Here is a 20,955-nt window from a genome sequence, read left to right as displayed (position 1 = left end):
AACGTATGTGACGTCATGAACAAGTTTAAAACAAGTATTTCTACATATCGGGTCTACTGCTCTTGAAAAAATATTGCTGAAAGCGTTTTTAAAATTAATATATGGATTATCTTTTACACACTTTGGTTCAATATTCCTTGTAACAAAAGTCGCATATAATTGCTTTGCATTTAATAGGTTAGGCACAAAGGAAGAAATTTCTTCAAATTCTTTTAAATATTTCAGACATTTAATATAAAAGGGAGGAACAAAATCACTATGCGGAATTAAATTAGAAGCAAATAAGGGGTTATATGTACGCATTTGTATCCCAATCCAATATGTTGTAAAATACTTCCAAGGAATATCATCATTATTTAAATATCTACATATATGCGACAAAAAGAAAGCTTTAATTTTCAAAGAAATACAAGGTATATTTAAACCCCCTTGACTGAAAGGTAAGTATAACGACTTCCTACAAACTGGTTCAAAAGTACTACTCCATATGTATCTAAAACATGATTTTTGGAAATTATTCAAGTAATAATGATGCATGTCCTGGGCAAATATATAAAACAATATTTTAGAAACAACATAGCTATTTAAAATATGACTTTTACCTTTAAACGACATTGCTCGTGACGACCATAAATTCAAAGTATTTCTAAAATTATTGAATAGTTTACCCCATATATCATCATTAGTTAAATCATAACCAAATTTATAACCTAATAATTTACAGTTTTCAACCCACGAAATACCAAAAGGATGATCGTCTCGAGTTTTCCACTTTCCTAAAAACATACCCGATGACTTATTAAAATTGATTTTTGAACCAGACAATCTTTGAAAATTATGAACATGTTTAAAAAACAAATTAATGGATTGATTGTCAGTTAGAACTGTAGTATTGTCGTCTGCATATAAAGACATTTTAACGTGAAATTTACCACCCGGAGCTATGACACCATTTATATTTTTATCATCTTGTACTTTTTTGGCTAATGGTTCTAAACATAAAACATACAATAACGGAGATAAAGAACAACCCTGGCGAACAGAACGCTCTAATTGAAACGGATTTGAAATATGTCCATTAACAATAACTGATGTGGACACATCATTATATAAAACTTTAATCCATTTAATAAATTTATCATCAAAACCAAAACTCTGTAAAACAGAGAACATATATGGCCACGACACTTTGTCAAAAGCCTTTTCCTGGTCTAAGTTTATAAAGCAAGCAGTAATATCTTTCTGTTCAATATAGTCTAATAGATTCCTAATTAAATGTATATTATCAAATATAGATCTACCTTTAATAGAACATGTTTGACTTATACCAATAATACTTGGTAAAACATTGGTCAGTCTGTTAGTAATTATTTTAGATAACAACTTTCTATCTACGTTTAATAAAGAAATAGGTCTATAATTTTTCATAACAGACGGATTATTTTTATCTTTACATAATAAAGTAATGTAAGATAATTTCTGAGAATTAGACATAGTTCCAAGGTCATAGCATATATTGAATAATTTCTCTAAAATTGGACCAAAAATATTAAAAAATGTCAAATAAAACAAGGACGTTAACCCATCACTACCAGGGGTTTTATCGTGATTCATTTGTTTTAAGGCAGTTTCAATATCAGTAACAGTAATATTTTGAATTAAATCATCATTGTCATCATTAGAAACTCTGGGTAAATCTTGTAGAAAAATGTCATTTAATGAACTATCAATATATTCAGCTGCATACAAAGTTTTATAAAAATTCCTAAAAGAATCTAATATTCCAAGAGATGTATTTTTCTCTCTGTTATTATCGACTATCTTGTATATAATTTTGTCTTTATTTTTAGAAAATTCCACATCATGATAAAAGCTTGAAATATTCTCATTATGATTAATCATATTGACTTTACTACGAATCAGAGCACCAGTATGTTTGACTTTATATAATTCACTTATTTTAGATTTGATAAATATTCTCTCATTAATAGACGCTGAACTTTGATACTCTTTAATTAAATTTCTTAACTCTTTGTGATATTCAATATTCTTACATTTACTATAATCAATGCAAAATTCCTTAATCAATAACTTCATCTTGTCCCACCACTCAAGGGTAATTTCATCAGTTCTACTAATAATTTTCCAATAGAACTTAAAACCTAATTGAAAATCTTCATCTGATAATATGGAATTATTTAATTTCCAATACGACTTTCCTATACTTATATCATTATTTAAAGGAAGTTTAAAGTAGACAAAATCATGATCCGAAAGAGGACATGGCATATAACCAGTATCTATAATTTCGCCTTTGAATTTTAAAGAAAAATAAATTCTATCTAACCTACACCCAATACCATTTTTACACCAAGATATCTTAACCGTATTCGGATGTTTATTCCTGTAAACATCAAATAAACCATAATTTTTAATAACTGAAGAAAATATTTTTGAACCAAGACTACCTTTATCAACATTACCTCCAATTTTATCTAGCCTAGTATCAAAAATAAAATTAAAGTCTCCTAAAATAATTAAATTCCTTGATGTAACAAAAAACTGTTTAATATTTGTAAAGTACTCATTACGTTCCCCAGGAACATTTGGTGCATATATATTACATAATCTAACTTTAAAGTCACAAATATCTAAATCTAAATATAAAAACCGACCATCAAAATCCGTTTGAAAACTTTCAATATTAATTTTATCATTTATAATTATGACACATGTTCCAGCTGACTGTCCGAAACCATAACTCCATATATATCTGTATTTATTTGAAATGTGTATTTCAATATCTTTAACGAAAAAGAAATTATTAATATGCGTTTCTTGCAAGCAAAGTATATCTACATTATTAGCAGAAATAAAATCCTTTATAAAGGATTGCTTGGGTTTAGACCGAAGTCCATTAATATTTAAACTAAATATATTTAAAGCCATTTTAAATAAACACTGTGTACATAAATCATTTTAAACCGTATTGTACCTGTCAATCTTGAGATTAAGTTTAAACTAATCAAACCAAAAGCAGACGAAATAGTTTGTTTCTGATTTAAGTTTATAACTAGCAGACGAACACTCAATTTAAACCTTGTAACGTACAGATATATGTAGGCAATAACGCTAAATTTACAATATTCTGAGATAAAGTAGTTTAATACGAAAGAAGTAAAGGTGTAAACTATTAGCAGACGAAAATCCAATACTAGTAGTATGGACGGCAGACGATACATCGTAAACTCTGTACATTGTCCGTGTAGACAGAAATAAACAGACAGTATTAAATGACATATATTGGAAAAAGAACGCCTATATATATGACCATGGTGTGTCAACGATAAACCTTGCTCAACTAAAGAGAAGCAAAATATATACATGTACACAGTGAATTTTAGACCCGGCAAAGCCGTAAATAGAAATCGTGAGGCAAAGGCACTGTCCATAATACATTTCAGGTAAATCTCCGCAAAAACAAGGTTTTAAATCGTTAGACATAATCGTAAAGGAAAAAAGAGGAAAAAGGATTAATTATGAAAAGGACTCTGCATAGACAGAAGCTCGTCCATGACCGTGTCCTGGGCCGTGGACTCCTCGGGTGTCAGAGGATCCTCAACGAGGATCGCACTGAGACCTCTGGAGTCCCCAGACCCGGCTACAGACGCGCCCCTGGCCTTCCGCCTCCGACGGTCGACGACATCCCAACCAGGGTCCGTCTCCTCGGAAGCGGAACGCTTCTCCCCTCTGGCCTCAGACGAAAACTCCATCTCACCCTCATTATCCCCTTCTGTTTCTTCTACCTCTGCAGCTATCCCAGTTTCCTCCGTGACTTCCACCTCCCTGGTCTGCTCCACCCCTCCTGTCTGCACATCCTGCACCTTCTCTTCCACGACCTCGGCCCCGACCTCGTTCACAACAGCCTCAGGATCAGGCGTTGCCTCACCTGAAACAACTGCCCCAGCATTAGTGACAATGCCGGGGCAGGTGCTCCTCACGTGGCCAATGCGCTGGCAGCGCAGACACAGAGGAGCACGTCCCCGCATTGTCACCAATGCTCGAGTTCCACATTCAAAATTCAAGATGTGGGGAATTTGCCCCTTTTCTATTTCATTCACTGAAATTTTGACAATCCTTATTCCTGTTTTAACGGAATTTTCCCCGAACTTGATCGCGTCATCAGAAATACCCAGGACCTTTCCATAACGTTCAAAAATGCTATGAAGTACATTTGCACATGTGTGCACTGGCAACCAGTGCACACGACACTCAACGATTTGATTATGATAATCAACCACACTGAAATTTTTCCCTCTATATGAAAAATCAGTATTTCCTATAAATCGCTCCACCACATCTCGGCTGCGTAAAGACACTTCGAAAAATCGTGATCCCGGAGGTCCCCTGGAAATGGTGTCCACTTCTCCTGCGTCTACATTATACTTTCCCATCATCATGACTAAGTCAGCCATAGAAACATTTCTATTGTTCATACATGAAATTTTCACGGATCTATTTTCTATGTCCGCACTAACTGCCTTTCCCACTAATGCGGGAAAGTATGCAGCAATACTAGTCATGTTTATTTAACACTCCACTGAAATACACTTTAAGTAAAGCTCCACGAGGAAAACGAAATTACTGCATGCAGATCACGGTATCCCCTGTGCCAGGTAAGTATGCTGGGCAGCGGCGGCTATTTCACTTATATACCAACATGAATACAGTTTCCGAGTACAGGCCTGGTCAAACAAGGGTACCGCGGTCTAGTCGCGCGCGCTGTATTCGCTTGCGCACATTGTTTCCGTGTTTGGGCAGAAACCCCGTTCTCATTTCGCATTTTCGTTAAAACGCATATTTTGTGTATGCAAGGTTAGAGTGGTGCTTCCGGTTTGTACGTAACCGCTGCATTCAATATGTGTGTATAAGTAGCCATGACTCATGTAAGTATGTCGTAACAACAAAGCGCAAAATTCACATCATTTTAAAAAAATGTGTCAATACAAACACTTGCTTCGTAACGTAACGTATCCACGCAAAAACTAATGTCTTCCTGACGTTGCCAAGTCTGCGACGTCAGTTGAAATTTAACATCGCGTCACAACGTCATGACGGCAGCGCTTCTACGTCATTGCGCTCAAGAGACGTTCACTCTTAGACGCAACGTCATAAATACGAATAACAACGTTGTTCAGCGATAGTGGTCCTATATGTAACGCATTTTCACAAAAGTTTGCATTTTTGTGTGAAATAATTGCAGTGTGTACACGTAACTGCACGAAAACGTGCATTAAAACGTATTTTAATACATATAATATTTAAACAAAAAGTAAAAGTCTACAGCACCCGGTATTCCCAGGCGGTCACCCATCCAAGTACTAACCGGGCTCGACGTTGCTTAACTTCGGTGATCGGACGAGAACCGGTGTTTTCAACGTGATATGGCCGTAGACATCAGTACCTGTAAAACGAAGCATTATATAGGTGTTGCTTAAGCAGACGGTGTTCTATTTTTAGTTTTCACATTTAATTATATATCATAGCAACATTTCAATTATATAGTAGTAATAATAATAATAATGGCGATGTTGGTAATGATATAAAACGTGAACATTATTAAAAATAATAGGTAATAGAACAAGTATTCCGTATTTATAAGTACAACCAGCATTAACCATATACCAGGCTTGTACGCGTAACACTTTTAATACACTATCGTTCGTGTGCGCTCGCACACGTGTTTACCGTTTAGAATGACGAGCGGCCACGCTGTCAGACGAGACCCCTTCTTATTATGATTTTATTTTTTAGTTTTGTTTTATTATGATCGGGAGTTAGCGCGAACGCAATCTCCCACACAAATAAATTGCGCACCCGAGTTACCCACATTTGGGGTAATCGCAGGCGCCAGCCCAACCGAAGTGCAATGGAAGAGCCTCTTCCTGGGGGAACCGCCATCTTGATCACGGTATCCCCTGTGCCAGGTAAGTATGCTGGGCAGCGGCGGCTATTTCACTTATATACCAACATGAATACAGTTTCCGAGTACAGGCCTGGTCAAACAAGGGTACCGCGGTCTAGTCGCGCGCGCTGTATTCGCTTGCGCACATTGTTTCCGTGTTTGGGCAGAAACCCCGTTCTCATTTCGCATTTTCGTTAAAACGCATATTTTGTGTATGCAAGGTTAGAGTGGTGCTTCCGGTTTGTACGTAACCGCTGCATTCAATATGTGTGTATAAGTAGCCATGACTCATGTAAGTATGTCGTAACAACAAAGCGCAAAATTCACATCATTTTAAAAAAATGTGTCAATACAAACACTTGCTTCGTAACGTAACGTATCCACGCAAAAACTAATGTCTTCCTGACGTTGCCAAGTCTGCGACGTCAGTTGAAATTTAACATCGCGTCACAACGTCATGACGGCAGCGCTTCTACGTCATTGCGCTCAAGAGACGTTCACTCTTAGACGCAACGTCATAAATACGAATAACAACGTTGTTCAGCGATAGTGGTCCTATATGTAACGCATTTTCACAAAAGTTTGCATTTTTGTGTGAAATAATTGCAGTGTGTACACGTAACTGCACGAAAACGTGCATTAAAACGTATTTTAATACATATAATATTTAAACAAAAAGTAAAAGTCTACAGCACCCGGTATTCCCAGGCGGTCACCCATCCAAGTACTAACCGGGCTCGACGTTGCTTAACTTCGGTGATCGGACGAGAACCGGTGTTTTCAACGTGATATGGCCGTAGACATCAGTACCTGTAAAACGAAGCATTATATAGGTGTTGCTTAAGCAGACGGTGTTCTATTTTTAGTTTTCACATTTAATTATATATCATAGCAACATTTCAATTATATAGTAGTAATAATAATAATAATGGCGATGTTGGTAATGATATAAAACGTGAACATTATTAAAAATAATAGGTAATAGAACAAGTATTCCGTATTTATAAGTACAACCAGCATAACCATATACCAGGCTTGTACGCGTAACACTTTTAATACACTATCGTTCGTGTGCGCTCGCACACGTGTTTACCGTTTAGAATGACGAGCGGCCACGCTGTCAGACGAGACCCCTTCTTATTATGATTTTATTTTTTAGTTTTGTTTTATTATGATCGGGAGTTAGCGCGAACGCAATCTCCCACACAAATAAATTGCGCACCCGAGTTACCCACATTTGGGGTAATCGCAGGCGCCAGCCCAACCGAAGTGCAATGGAAGAGCCTCTTCCTGGGGGAACCGCCATCTTGATCACGGTATCCCCTGTGCCAGGTAAGTATGCTGGGCAGCGGCGGCTATTTCACTTATATACCAACATGAATACAGTTTCCGAGTACAGGCCTGGTCAAACAAGGGTACCGCGGTCTTAGTCGCGCGCGCTGTATTCGCTTGCGCACATTGTTTCCGTGTTTGGGCAGAAACCCCGTTCTCATTTCGCATTTTCGTTAAAACGCATATTTTGTGTATGCAAGGTTAGAGTGGTGCTTCCGGTTTGTACGTAACCGCTGCATTCAATATGTGTGTATAAGTAGCCATGACTCATGTAAGTATGTCGTAACAACAAAGCGCAAAATTCACATCATTTTAAAAAAATGTGTCAATACAAACACTTGCTTCGTAACGTAACGTATCCACGCAAAAACTAATGTCTTCCTGACGTTGCCAAGTCTGCGACGTCAGTTGAAATTTAACATCGCGTCACAACGTCATGACGGCAGCGCTTCTACGTCATTGCGCTCAAGAGACGTTCACTCTTAGACGCAACGTCATAAATACGAATAACAACGTTGTTCAGCGATAGTGGTCCTATATGTAACGCATTTTCACAAAAGTTTGCATTTTTGTGTGAAATAATTGCAGTGTGTACACGTAACTGCACGAAAACGTGCATTAAAACGTATTTTAATACATATAATATTTAAACAAAAAGTAAAAGTCTACAGCACCCGGTATTCCCAGGCGGTCACCCATCCAAGTACTAACCGGGCTCGACGTTGCTTAACTTCGGTGATCGGACGAGAACCGGTGTTTTCAACGTGATATGGCCGTAGACATCAGTACCTGTAAAACGAAGCATTATATAGGTGTTGCTTAAGCAGACGGTGTTCTATTTTTAGTTTTCACATTTAATTATATATCATAGCAACATTTCAATTATATAGTAATAATAATAATAATGGCGATGTTGGTAATGATATAAAACGTGAACATTATTAAAAATAATAGGTAATAGAACAAGTATTCCGTATTTATAAGTACAACCAGCATTACCATATACCCGGCTTGTACGCGTAACACTTTTAATACACTATCGTTCGTGTGCGCTCGCACACGTGTTTACCGTTTAGAATGACGAGCGGCCACGCTGTCAGACGAGACCCCTTCTTATTATGATTTTATTTTTTAGTTTTGTTTTATTATGATCGGGAGTTAGCGCGAACGCAATCTCCCACACAAATAAATTGCGCACCCGAGTTACCCACATTTGGGGTAATCGCAGGCGCCAGCCCAACCGAAGTGCAATGGAAGAGCCTCTTCCTGGGGGAACCGCCATCTTGATCACGGTATCCCCTGTGCCAGGTAAGTATGCTGGGCAGCGGCGGCTATTTCACTTATATACCAACATGAATACAGTTTCCGAGTACAGGCCTGGTCAAACAAGGGTACCGCGGTCTAGTCGCGCGCGCTGTATTCGCTTGCGCACATTGTTTCCGTGTTTGGGCAGAAACCCCGTTCTCATTTCGCATTTTCGTTAAAACGCATATTTTGTGTATGCAAGGTTAGAGTGGTGCTTCCGGTTTGTACGTAACCGCTGCATTCAATATGTGTGTATAAGTAGCCATGACTCATGTAAGTATGTCGTAACAACAAAGCGCAAAATTCACATCATTTTAAAAAAATGTGTCAATACAAACACTTGCTTCGTAACGTAACGTATCCACGCAAAAACTAATGTCTTCCTGACGTTGCCAAGTCTGCGACGTCAGTTGAAATTTAACATCGCGTCACAACGTCATGACGGCAGCGCTTCTACGTCATTGCGCTCAAGAGACGTTCACTCTTAGACGCAACGTCATAAATACGAATAACAACGTTGTTCAGCGATAGTGGTCCTATATGTAACGCATTTTCACAAAAGTTTGCATTTTTGTGTGAAATAATTGCAGTGTGTACACGTAACTGCACGAAAACGTGCATTAAAACGTATTTTAATACATATAATATTTAAACAAAAAGTAAAAGTCTACAGCACCCGGTATTCCCAGGCGGTCACCCATCCAAGTACTAACCGGGCTCGACGTTGCTTAACTTCGGTGATCGGACGAGAACCGGTGTTTTCAACGTGATATGGCCGTAGACATCAGTACCTGTAAAACGAAGCATTATATAGGTGTTGCTTAAGCAGACGGTGTTCTATTTTTAGTTTTCACATTTAATTATATATCATAGCAACATTTCAATTATATAGTAATAATAATAATAATGGCGATGTTGGTAATGATATAAAACGTGAACATTATTAAAAATAATAGGTAATAGAACAAGTATTCCGTATTTATAAGTACAACCAGCATTACCATATACCCGGCTTGTACGCGTAACACTTTTAATACACTATCGTTCGTGTGCGCTCGCACACGTGTTTACCGTTTAGAATGACGAGCGGCCACGCTGTCAGACGAGACCCCTTCTTATTATGATTTTATTTTTTAGTTTTGTTTTATTATGATCGGGAGTTAGCGCGAACGCAATCTCCCACACAAATAAATTGCGCACCCGAGTTACCCACATTTGGGGTAATCGCAGGCGCCAGCCCAACCGAAGTGCAATGGAAGAGCCTCTTCCTGGGGGAACCGCCATCTTGATCACGGTATCCCCTGTGCCAGGTAAGTATGCTGGGCAGCGGCGGCTATTTCACTTATATACCAACATGAATACAGTTTCCGAGTACAGGCCTGGTCAAACAAGGGTACCGCGGTCTAGTCGCGCGCGCTGTATTCGCTTGCGCACATTGTTTCCGTGTTTGGGCAGAAACCCCGTTCTCATTTCGCATTTTCGTTAAAACGCATATTTTGTGTATGCAAGGTTAGAGTGGTGCTTCCGGTTTGTACGTAACCGCTGCATTCAATATGTGTGTATAAGTAGCCATGACTCATGTAAGTATGTCGTAACAACAAAGCGCAAAATTCACATCATTTTAAAAAAATGTGTCAATACAAACACTTGCTTCGTAACGTAACGTATCCACGCAAAAACTAATGTCTTCCTGACGTTGCCAAGTCTGCGACGTCAGTTGAAATTTAACATCGCGTCACAACGTCATGACGGCAGCGCTTCTACGTCATTGCGCTCAAGAGACGTTCACTCTTAGACGCAACGTCATAAATACGAATAACAACGTTGTTCAGCGATAGTGGTCCTATATGTAACGCATTTTCACAAAAGTTTGCATTTTTGTGTGAAATAATTGCAGTGTGTACACGTAACTGCACGAAAACGTGCATTAAAACGTATTTTAATACATATAATATTTAAACAAAAAGTAAAAGTCTACAGCACCCGGTATTCCCAGGCGGTCACCCATCCAAGTACTAACCGGGCTCGACGTTGCTTAACTTCGGTGATCGGACGAGAACCGGTGTTTTCAACGTGATATGGCCGTAGACATCAGTACCTGTAAAACGAAGCATTATATAGGTGTTGCTTAAGCAGACGGTGTTCTATTTTTAGTTTTCACATTTAATTATATATCATAGCAACATTTCAATTATATAGTAATAATAATAATAATGGCGATGTTGGTAATGATATAAAACGTGAACATTATTAAAAATAATAGGTAATAGAACAAGTATTCCGTATTTATAAGTACAACCAGCATTACCATATACCCGGCTTGTACGCGTAACACTTTTAATACACTATCGTTCGTGTGCGCTCGCACACGTGTTTACCGTTTAGAATGACGAGCGGCCACGCTGTCAGACGAGACCCCTTCTTATTATGATTTTATTTTTTAGTTTTGTTTTATTATGATCGGGAGTTAGCGCGAACGCAATCTCCCACACAAATAAATTGCGCACCCGAGTTACCCACATTTGGGGTAATCGCAGGCGCCAGCCCAACCGAAGTGCAATGGAAGAGCCTCTTCCTGGGGGAACCGCCATCTTGATCACGGTATCCCCTGTGCCAGGTAAGTATGCTGGGCAGCGGCGGCTATTTCACTTATATACCAACATGAATACAGTTTCCGAGTACAGGCCTGGTCAAACAAGGGTACCGCGGTCTAGTCGCGCGCGCTGTATTCGCTTGCGCACATTGTTTCCGTGTTTGGGCAGAAACCCCGTTCTCATTTCGCATTTTCGTTAAAACGCATATTTTGTGTATGCAAGGTTAGAGTGGTGCTTCCGGTTTGTACGTAACCGCTGCATTCAATATGTGTGTATAAGTAGCCATGACTCATGTAAGTATGTCGTAACAACAAAGCGCAAAATTCACATCATTTTAAAAAAATGTGTCAATACAAACACTTGCTTCGTAACGTAACGTATCCACGCAAAAACTAATGTCTTCCTGACGTTGCCAAGTCTGCGACGTCAGTTGAAATTTAACATCGCGTCACAACGTCATGACGGCAGCGCTTCTACGTCATTGCGCTCAAGAGACGTTCACTCTTAGACGCAACGTCATAAATACGAATAACAACGTTGTTCAGCGATAGTGGTCCTATATGTAACGCATTTTCACAAAAGTTTGCATTTTTGTGTGAAATAATTGCAGTGTGTACACGTAACTGCACGAAAACGTGCATTAAAACGTATTTTAATACATATAATATTTAAACAAAAAGTAAAAGTCTACAGCACCCGGTATTCCCAGGCGGTCACCCATCCAAGTACTAACCGGGCTCGACGTTGCTTAACTTCGGTGATCGGACGAGAACCGGTGTTTTCAACGTGATATGGCCGTAGACATCAGTACCTGTAAAACGAAGCATTATATAGGTGTTGCTTAAGCAGACGGTGTTCTATTTTTAGTTTTCACATTTAATTATATATCATAGCAACATTTCAATTATATAGTAGTAATAATAATAATAATGGCGATGTTGGTAATGATATAAAACGTGAACATTATTAAAAATAATAGGTAATAGAACAAGTATTCCGTATTTATAAGTACAACCAGCATTACCATATACCCGGCTTGTACGCGTAACACTTTTAATACACTATCGTTCGTGTGCGCTCGCACACGTGTTTACCGTTTAGAATGACGAGCGGCCACGCTGTCAGACGAGACCCCTTCTTATTATGATTTTATTTTTTAGTTTTGTTTTATTATGATCGGGAGTTAGCGCGAACGCAATCTCCCACACAAATAAATTGCGCACCCGAGTTACCCACATTTGGGGTAATCGCAGGCGCCAGCCCAACCGAAGTGCAATGGAAGAGCCTCTTCCTGGGGGAACCGCCATCTTGATCACGGTATCCCCTGTGCCAGGTAAGTATGCTGGGCAGCGGCGGCTATTTCACTTATATACCAACATGAATACAGTTTCCGAGTACAGGCCTGGTCAAACAAGGGTACCGCGGTCTAGTCGCGCGCGCTGTATTCGCTTGCGCACATTGTTTCCGTGTTTGGGCAGAAACCCCGTTCTCATTTCGCATTTTCGTTAAAACGCATATTTTGTGTATGCAAGGTTAGAGTGGTGCTTCCGGTTTGTACGTAACCGCTGCATTCAATATGTGTGTATAAGTAGCCATGACTCATGTAAGTATGTCGTAACAACAAAGCGCAAAATTCACATCATTTTAAAAAAATGTGTCAATACAAACACTTGCTTCGTAACGTAACGTATCCACGCAAAAACTAATGTCTTCCTGACGTTGCCAAGTCTGCGACGTCAGTTGAAATTTAACATCGCGTCACAACGTCATGACGGCAGCGCTTCTACGTCATTGCGCTCAAGAGACGTTCACTCTTAGACGCAACGTCATAAATACGAATAACAACGTTGTTCAGCGATAGTGGTCCTATATGTAACGCATTTTCACAAAAGTTTGCATTTTTGTGTGAAATAATTGCAGTGTGTACACGTAACTGCACGAAAACGTGCATTAAAACGTATTTTAATACATATAATATTTAAACAAAAAGTAAAAGTCTACAGCACCCGGTATTCCCAGGCGGTCACCCATCCAAGTACTAACCGGGCTCGACGTTGCTTAACTTCGGTGATCGGACGAGAACCGGTGTTTTCAACGTGATATGGCCGTAGACATCAGTACCTGTAAAACGAAGCATTATATAGGTGTTGCTTAAGCAGACGGTGTTCTATTTTTAGTTTTCACATTTAATTATATATCATAGCAACATTTCAATTATATAGTAATAATAATAATAATGGCGATGTTGGTAATGATATAAAACGTGAACATTATTAAAAATAATAGGTAATAGAACAAGTATTCCGTATTTATAAGTACAACCAGCATTACCATATACCCGGCTTGTACGCGTAACACTTTTAATACACTATCGTTCGTGTGCGCTCGCACACGTGTTTACCGTTTAGAATGACGAGCGGCCACGCTGTCAGACGAGACCCCTTCTTATTATGATTTTATTTTTTAGTTTTGTTTTATTATGATCGGGAGTTAGCGCGAACGCAATCTCCCACACAAATAAATTGCGCACCCGAGTTACCCACATTTGGGGTAATCGCAGGCGCCAGCCCAACCGAAGTGCAATGGAAGAGCCTCTTCCTGGGGGAACCGCCATCTTGATCACGGTATCCCCTGTGCCAGGTAAGTATGCTGGGCAGCGGCGGCTATTTCACTTATATACCAACATGAATACAGTTTCCGAGTACAGGCCTGGTCAAACAAGGGTACCGCGGTCTAGTCGCGCGCGCTGTATTCGCTTGCGCACATTGTTTCCGTGTTTGGGCAGAAACCCCGTTCTCATTTCGCATTTTCGTTAAAACGCATATTTTGTGTATGCAAGGTTAGAGTGGTGCTTCCGGTTTGTACGTAACCGCTGCATTCAATATGTGTGTATAAGTAGCCATGACTCATGTAAGTATGTCGTAACAACAAAGCGCAAAATTCACATCATTTTAAAAAAATGTGTCAATACAAACACTTGCTTCGTAACGTAACGTATCCACGCAAAAACTAATGTCTTCCTGACGTTGCCAAGTCTGCGACGTCAGTTGAAATTTAACATCGCGTCACAACGTCATGACGGCAGCGCTTCTACGTCATTGCGCTCAAGAGACGTTCACTCTTAGACGCAACGTCATAAATACGAATAACAACGTTGTTCAGCGATAGTGGTCCTATATGTAACGCATTTTCACAAAAGTTTGCATTTTTGTGTGAAATAATTGCAGTGTGTACACGTAACTGCACGAAAACGTGCATTAAAACGTATTTTAATACATATAATATTTAAACAAAAAGTAAAAGTCTACAGCACCCGGTATTCCCAGGCGGTCACCCATCCAAGTACTAACCGGGCTCGACGTTGCTTAACTTCGGTGATCGGACGAGAACCGGTGTTTTCAACGTGATATGGCCGTAGACATCAGTACCTGTAAAACGAAGCATTATATAGGTGTTGCTTAAGCAGACGGTGTTCTATTTTTAGTTTTCACATTTAATTATATATCATAGCAACATTTCAATTATATAGTAATAATAATAATAATGGCGATGTTGGTAATGATATAAAACGTGAACATTATTAAAAATAATAGGTAATAGAACAAGTATTCCGTATTTATAAGTACAACCAGCATTACCATATACCCGGCTTGTACGCGTAACACTTTTAATACACTATCGTTCGTGTGCGCTCGCACACGTGTTTACCGTTTAGAATGACGAGCGGCCACGCTGTCAGACGAGACCCCTTCTTATTATGATTTTATTTTTTAGTTTTGTTTTATTATGATCGGGAGTTAGCGCGAACGCAATCTCCCACACAAATAAATTGCGCACCCGAGTTACCCACATTTGGGGTAATCGCAGGCGCCAGCCCAACCGAAGTGCAATGGAAGAGCCTCTTCCTGGGGGAACCGCCATTTTTTCTTTTTCATAAAACTTTATTCACATAAAATAACATGTGGGTGGGGTGTAAAGCGCCCCGCCCAACTTGCCTCGAGAAAGCACCTTAACATTGATATAAATAACAAAAGTAACATAATGCAATAGTTTTGAAGTTTGGAAAAGTCACTGTTATATTCACTTAATCGATCACTTTTATATCGTTTCACTATTAGTCACTTGAAAGTCACTTTCACTTGTTGAACTATTTTTAAAAGTCAATATCTATATATTTAAACTGTTTTAGATAAACTCAGCGTCGAGGGGAGAAGCAAATAACACATAATACAGACAATTATATACATTATAAACTGGTGGTGCTGAGGCAAGTATGTTAGTAGTATACCAAGGTGAAAAAATTCAAACATTTGAAAAACAGGATAATTTTGAATTGTCATTTAAAAAGATATCTGGCAGAAGATGGTGATGACGACCCGAGCAGTTCCGCACCGAGGCTCATAGTGCGGACCTCCCCAAGTCCCCTCCCTCACCCCCGACCAATGAAATGAAATGTAAAAAAGAAGACTTTACGAAAAAGCAATAATTTTAGAAAAATGCCTTGGTATAAAGAAAAGGTTAGAGATACCCTGACGAAACCTTAAATGAGTGAAATGAGATAATGGTCCCAAAACTGGGTTACATATATACATATGAAGGGTGAGTGAAATGAGGAAAGTATGCATGAAATGATATGAATCCCTGACTGGGTTACATATATACACATGAATGAGATGCATGAAATGAGAGAGCGAGACAGAGTATCTATGAAAAAAGACATATAATACAAACAATACATAAAATGCAAATAATATGGCTATCTTCTGCCCCCAGGGAAATGACCGTCAGTCCAAGCTATGCCCTTCCTGCGCAGCCATCAACCTGAAAGCAGAAGAAAAACACAAACAGCAAAGACACTGAAAGCATTGCATACACAAGATATTATTTAATATGAAACTTTGGATTTAAAATGGTAAAGTACTTGATTTGACTGTGTTCTATTAGACAGAATTCAGACCAATACAATTTAAATTTATCAATATGTAGCCTTTTATAATCAATTAAAATTCTATATTTTATTCTATTAAAAAACCTATAAACGAGATCACTTGAGGCTAAAGTTTTCTTCTCTTTTTTAACATCATTCCTACTACACCAAATAATATGTCTAGACTCTGACAAAATAATAAGAAGGACATATTTAACATTGTGATTACATTCAATGTCAAAGAAATGAAACCATTTTTTACTAAATGAATAATTGCCATTTGTAAGTAGATTGAATAAATATAAACATGCTTTGTTCAAAGGTAGAACAAAGCTACATTCTATAAATAAATGGTCAATAGTCTCAACTCTATCACAAAAAGTGCATTTATTTGGTAAAGAACGATCAAATCTTGATAAGTAATAGTTAACGTATGTGACGTCATGAACAAGTTTAAAACAAGTATTTCTACATATCGGGTCTACTGCTCTTGAAAAAATATTGCTGAAAGCGTTTTTAAAATTAATATATGGATTATCTTTTACACACTTTGGTTCAATATTCCTTGTAACAAAAGTCGCATATAATTGCTTTGCATTTAATAGGTTAGGCACAAAGGAAGAAATTTCTTCAAATTCTTTTAAATATTTCAGACATTTAATATAAAAGGGAGGAACAAAATCACTATGCGGAATTAAATTAGAAGCAAATAAGGGGTTATATGTACGCATTTGTATCCCAATCCAATATGTTGTAAAATACTTCCAAGGAATATCATCATTATTTAAATATCTACATATATGCGACAAAAAGAAAGCTTTAATTTTCAAAGAAATACAAGGTATATTTAAACCCCCTTGACTGAAAGGTAAGTATAACGACTTCCTACAAACTGGTTCAAAAGTACTACTCCATATGTATCTAAAACATGATTTTTGGAAATTATTCAAGTAATAATGATGCATGTCCTGGGCAAATATATAAAACAATATTTTAGAAACAACATAGCTATTTAAAATATGACTTTTACCTTTAAACGACATTGCTCGTGACGACCATAAATTCAAAGTATTTCTAAAATTATTGAATAGTTTACCCCATATATCATCATTAGTTAAATCATAACCAAATTTATAACCTAATAATTTACAGTTTTCAACCCACGAAATACCAAAAGGATGATCGTCTCGAGTTTTCCACTTTCCTAAAAACATACCCGATGACTTATTAAAATTGATTTTTGAACCAGACAATCTTTGAAAATTATGAACATGTTTAAAAAACAAATTAATGGATTGATTGTCAGTTAGAACTGTAGTATTGTCGTCTGCATATAAAGACATTTTAACGTGAAATTTACCACCCGGAGCTATGACACCATTTATATTTTTATCATCTTGTACTTTTTTGGCTAATGGTTCTAAACATAAAACATACAATAACGGAGATAAAGAACAACCCTGGCGAACAGAACGCTCTAATTGAAACGGATTTGAAATATGTCCATTAACAATAACTGATGTGGACACATCATTATATAAAACTTTAATCCATTTAATAAATTTATCATCAAAACCAAAACTCTGTAAAACAGAGAACATATATGGCCACGACACTTTGTCAAAAGCCTTTTCCTGGTCTAAGTTTATAAAGCAAGCAGTAATATCTTTCTGTTCAATATAGTCTAATAGATTCCTAATTAAATGTATATTATCAAATATAGATCTACCTTTAATAGAACATGTTTGACTTATACCAATAATACTTGGTAAAACATTGGTCAGTCTGTTAGTAATTATTTTAGATAACAACTTTCTATCTACGTTTAATAAAGAAATAGGTCTATAATTTTTCATAACAGACGGATTATTTTTATCTTTACATAATAAAGTAATGTAAGATAATTTCTGAGAATTAGACATAGTTCCAAGGTCATAGCATATATTGAATAATTTCTCTAAAATTGGACCAAAAATATTAAAAAATGTCAAATAAAACAAGGACGTTAACCCATCACTACCAGGGGTTTTATCGTGATTCATTTGTTTTAAGGCAGTTTCAATATCAGTAACAGTAATATTTTGAATTAAATCATCATTGTCATCATTAGAAACTCTGGGTAAATCTTGTAGAAAAATGTCATTTAATGAACTATCAATATATTCAGCTGCATACAAAGTTTTATAAAAATTCCTAAAAGAATCTAATATTCCAAGAGATGTATTTTTCTCTCTGTTATTATCGACTATCTTGTATATAATTTTGTCTTTATTTTTAGAAAATTCCACATCATGATAAAAGCTTGAAATATTCTCATTATGATTAATCATATTGACTTTACTACGAATCAGAGCACCAGTATGTTTGACTTTATATAATTCACTTATTTTAGATTTGATAAATATTCTCTCATTAATAGACGCTGAACTTTGATACTCTTTAATTAAATTTCTTAACTCTTTGTGATATTCAATATTCTTACATTTACTATAATCAATGCAAAATTCCTTAATCAATAACTTCATCTTGTCCCACCACTCAAGGGTAATTTCATCAGTTCTACTAATAATTTTCCAATAGAACTTAAAACCTAATTGAAAATCTTCATCTGATAATATGGAATTATTTAATTTCCAATACGACTTTCCTATACTTATATCATTATTTAAAGGAAGTTTAAAGTAGACAAAATCATGATCCGAAAGAGGACATGGCATATAACCAGTATCTATAATTTCGCCTTTGAATTTTAAAGAAAAATAAATTCTATCTAACCTACACCCAATACCATTTTTACACCAAGATATCTTAACCGTATTCGGATGTTTATTCCTGTAAACATCAAATAAACCATAATTTTTAATAACTGAAGAAAATATTTTTGAACCAAGACTACCTTTATCAACATTACCTCCAATTTTATCTAGCCTAGTATCAAAAATAAAATTAAAGTCTCCTAAAATAATTAAATTCCTTGATGTAACAAAAAACTGTTTAATATTTGTAAAGTACTCATTACGTTCCCCAGGAACATTTGGTGCATATATATTACATAATCTAACTTTAAAGTCACAAATATCTAAATCTAAATATAAAAACCGACCATCAAAATCCGTTTGAAAACTTTCAATATTAATTTTATCATTTATAATTATGACACATGTTCCAGCTGACTGTCCGAAACCATAACTCCATATATATCTGTATTTATTTGAAATGTGTATTTCAATATCTTTAACGAAAAAGAAATTATTAATATGCGTTTCTTGCAAGCAAAGTATATCTACATTATTAGCAGAAATAAAATCCTTTATAAAGGATTGCTTGGGTTTAGACCGAAGTCCATTAATATTTAAACTAAATATATTTAAAGCCATTTTAAATAAACACTGTGTACATAAATCATTTTAAACCGTATTGTACCTGTCAATCTTGAGATTAAGTTTAAACTAATCAAACCAAAAGCAGACGAAATAGTTTGTTTCTGATTTAAGTTTATAACTAGCAGACGAACACTCAATTTAAACCTTGTAACGTACAGATATATGTAGGCAATAACGCTAAATTTACAATATTCTGAGATAAAGTAGTTTAATACGAAAGAAGTAAAGGTGTAAACTATTAGCAGACGAAAATCCAATACTAGTAGTATGGACGGCAGACGATACATCGTAAACTCTGTACATTGTCCGTGTAGACAGAAATAAACAGACAGTATTAAATGACATATATTGGAAAAAGAACGCCTATATATATGACCATGGTGTGTCAACGATAAACCTTGCTCAACTAAAGAGAAGCAAAATATATACATGTACACAGTGAATTTTAGACCCGGCAAAGCCGTAAATAGAAATCGTGAGGCAAAGGCACTGTCCATAATACATTTCAGGTAAATCTCCGCAAAAACAAGGTTTTAAATCGTTAGACATAATCGTAAAGGAAAAAAGAGGAAAAAGGATTAATTATGAAAAGGACTCTGCATAGACAGAAGCTCGTCCATGACCGTGTCCTGGGCCGTGGACTCCTCGGGTGTCAGAGGATCCTCAACGAGGATCGCACTGAGACCTCTGGAGTCCCCAGACCCGGCCACAGACGCGCCCCTGGCCTTCCGCCTCCGACGGTCGACGACATCCCAACCAGGGTCCGTCTCCTCGGAAGCGGAACGCTTCTCCCCTCTGGCCTCAGACGAAAACTCCATCTCACCCTCATTATCCCCTTCTGTTTCTTCTACCTCTGCAGCTATCCCAGTTTCCTCCGTGACTTCCACCTCCCTGGTCTGCTCCACCCCTCCTGTCTGCACATCCTGCACCTTCTCTTCCACGACCTCGGCCCCGACCTCGTTCACAACAGCCTCAGGATCAGGCGTTGCCTCACCTGAAACAACTGCCCCAGCATTAGTGACAATGCCGGGGCAGGTGCTCCTCACGTGGCCAATGCGCTGGCAGCGCAGACACAGAGGAGCACGTCCCCGCATTGTCACCAATGCTCGAGTTCCACATTCAAAATTCAAGATGTGGGGAATTTGCCCCTTTTCTATTTCATTCACTGAAATTTTGACAATCCTTATTCCTGTTTTAACGGAATTTTCCCCGAACTTGATCGCGTCATCAGAAATACCCAGGACCTTTCCATAACGTTCAAAAATGCTATGAAGTACATTTGCACATGTGTGCACTGGCAACCAGTGCACACGACACTCAACGATTTGATTATGATAATCAACCACACTGAAATTTTTCCCTCTATATGAAAAATCAGTATTTCCTATAAATCGCTCCACCACATCTCGGCTGCGTAAAGACACTTCGAAAAATCGTGATCCCGGAGGT

At 37.5% G+C, this 20,955-nt stretch overlaps 15 non-coding genes and 1 pseudogene across 15 annotated transcripts; all 16 read right to left on the bottom strand.

Annotated features, from left to right (window-relative positions):
* Positions 1-5,337: 5,337 nt before the first annotated feature.
* On the bottom strand, positions 5,338-5,456 carry LOC128212700 (5S ribosomal RNA). Its single transcript, XR_008257604.1, has one exon. It is a non-coding gene; the product is annotated as a 5S ribosomal RNA (ribosomal RNA).
* Positions 5,457-5,831: 375 nt separating this feature from the next.
* LOC128212603 (U1 spliceosomal RNA) lies at positions 5,832-5,995 on the bottom strand. Its single transcript, XR_008257523.1, has one exon. It is a non-coding gene; the product is annotated as a U1 spliceosomal RNA (small nuclear RNA).
* A 653-nt stretch (positions 5,996-6,648) lies between these two features.
* Positions 6,649-6,767, bottom strand: LOC128212699 (5S ribosomal RNA). Its single transcript, XR_008257603.1, has one exon. It is a non-coding gene; the product is annotated as a 5S ribosomal RNA (ribosomal RNA).
* Positions 6,768-7,141: 374 nt separating this feature from the next.
* Positions 7,142-7,305, bottom strand: LOC128212602 (U1 spliceosomal RNA). The gene has a single exon (XR_008257522.1). It is a non-coding gene; the product is annotated as a U1 spliceosomal RNA (small nuclear RNA).
* A 654-nt stretch (positions 7,306-7,959) lies between these two features.
* Positions 7,960-8,078, bottom strand: LOC128212698 (5S ribosomal RNA). The gene has a single exon (XR_008257602.1). It is a non-coding gene; the product is annotated as a 5S ribosomal RNA (ribosomal RNA).
* A 371-nt stretch (positions 8,079-8,449) lies between these two features.
* LOC128212601 (U1 spliceosomal RNA) lies at positions 8,450-8,613 on the bottom strand. Its single transcript, XR_008257521.1, has one exon. It is a non-coding gene; the product is annotated as a U1 spliceosomal RNA (small nuclear RNA).
* Positions 8,614-9,266: 653 nt separating this feature from the next.
* LOC128212697 (5S ribosomal RNA) lies at positions 9,267-9,385 on the bottom strand. Its single transcript, XR_008257601.1, has one exon. It is a non-coding gene; the product is annotated as a 5S ribosomal RNA (ribosomal RNA).
* Positions 9,386-9,756: 371 nt separating this feature from the next.
* LOC128212600 (U1 spliceosomal RNA) lies at positions 9,757-9,920 on the bottom strand. The gene has a single exon (XR_008257520.1). It is a non-coding gene; the product is annotated as a U1 spliceosomal RNA (small nuclear RNA).
* Positions 9,921-10,573: 653 nt separating this feature from the next.
* Positions 10,574-10,692, bottom strand: LOC128212696 (5S ribosomal RNA). The gene has a single exon (XR_008257600.1). It is a non-coding gene; the product is annotated as a 5S ribosomal RNA (ribosomal RNA).
* Positions 10,693-11,063: 371 nt separating this feature from the next.
* LOC128212599 (U1 spliceosomal RNA) lies at positions 11,064-11,227 on the bottom strand. Its single transcript, XR_008257519.1, has one exon. It is a non-coding gene; the product is annotated as a U1 spliceosomal RNA (small nuclear RNA).
* A 653-nt stretch (positions 11,228-11,880) lies between these two features.
* LOC128212695 (5S ribosomal RNA) lies at positions 11,881-11,999 on the bottom strand. The gene has a single exon (XR_008257599.1). It is a non-coding gene; the product is annotated as a 5S ribosomal RNA (ribosomal RNA).
* Positions 12,000-12,373: 374 nt separating this feature from the next.
* On the bottom strand, positions 12,374-12,537 carry LOC128212598 (U1 spliceosomal RNA). The gene has a single exon (XR_008257518.1). It is a non-coding gene; the product is annotated as a U1 spliceosomal RNA (small nuclear RNA).
* Positions 12,538-13,190: 653 nt separating this feature from the next.
* Positions 13,191-13,309, bottom strand: LOC128212694 (5S ribosomal RNA). Its single transcript, XR_008257598.1, has one exon. It is a non-coding gene; the product is annotated as a 5S ribosomal RNA (ribosomal RNA).
* Positions 13,310-13,680: 371 nt separating this feature from the next.
* On the bottom strand, positions 13,681-13,844 carry LOC128212596 (U1 spliceosomal RNA). The gene has a single exon (XR_008257516.1). It is a non-coding gene; the product is annotated as a U1 spliceosomal RNA (small nuclear RNA).
* A 653-nt stretch (positions 13,845-14,497) lies between these two features.
* LOC128212693 (5S ribosomal RNA) lies at positions 14,498-14,616 on the bottom strand. Its single transcript, XR_008257597.1, has one exon. It is a non-coding gene; the product is annotated as a 5S ribosomal RNA (ribosomal RNA).
* Positions 14,617-14,987: 371 nt separating this feature from the next.
* On the bottom strand, positions 14,988-15,125 carry LOC128212659 (U1 spliceosomal RNA; annotated as a pseudogene).
* Between the last annotated feature and the right edge of the window lie 5,830 nt (positions 15,126-20,955).

The sequence above is a fragment of the Mya arenaria genome, chromosome 12 (genome assembly GCF_026914265.1).
Source record: "Mya arenaria isolate MELC-2E11 chromosome 12, ASM2691426v1".
NCBI classification, from domain to species: Eukaryota; Metazoa; Mollusca; class Bivalvia; order Myida; family Myidae; genus Mya; species Mya arenaria.
The sequence above is the reverse complement of the archived record's forward strand: the minus strand, read 5'-3'. Positions and strand labels throughout refer to the sequence as shown.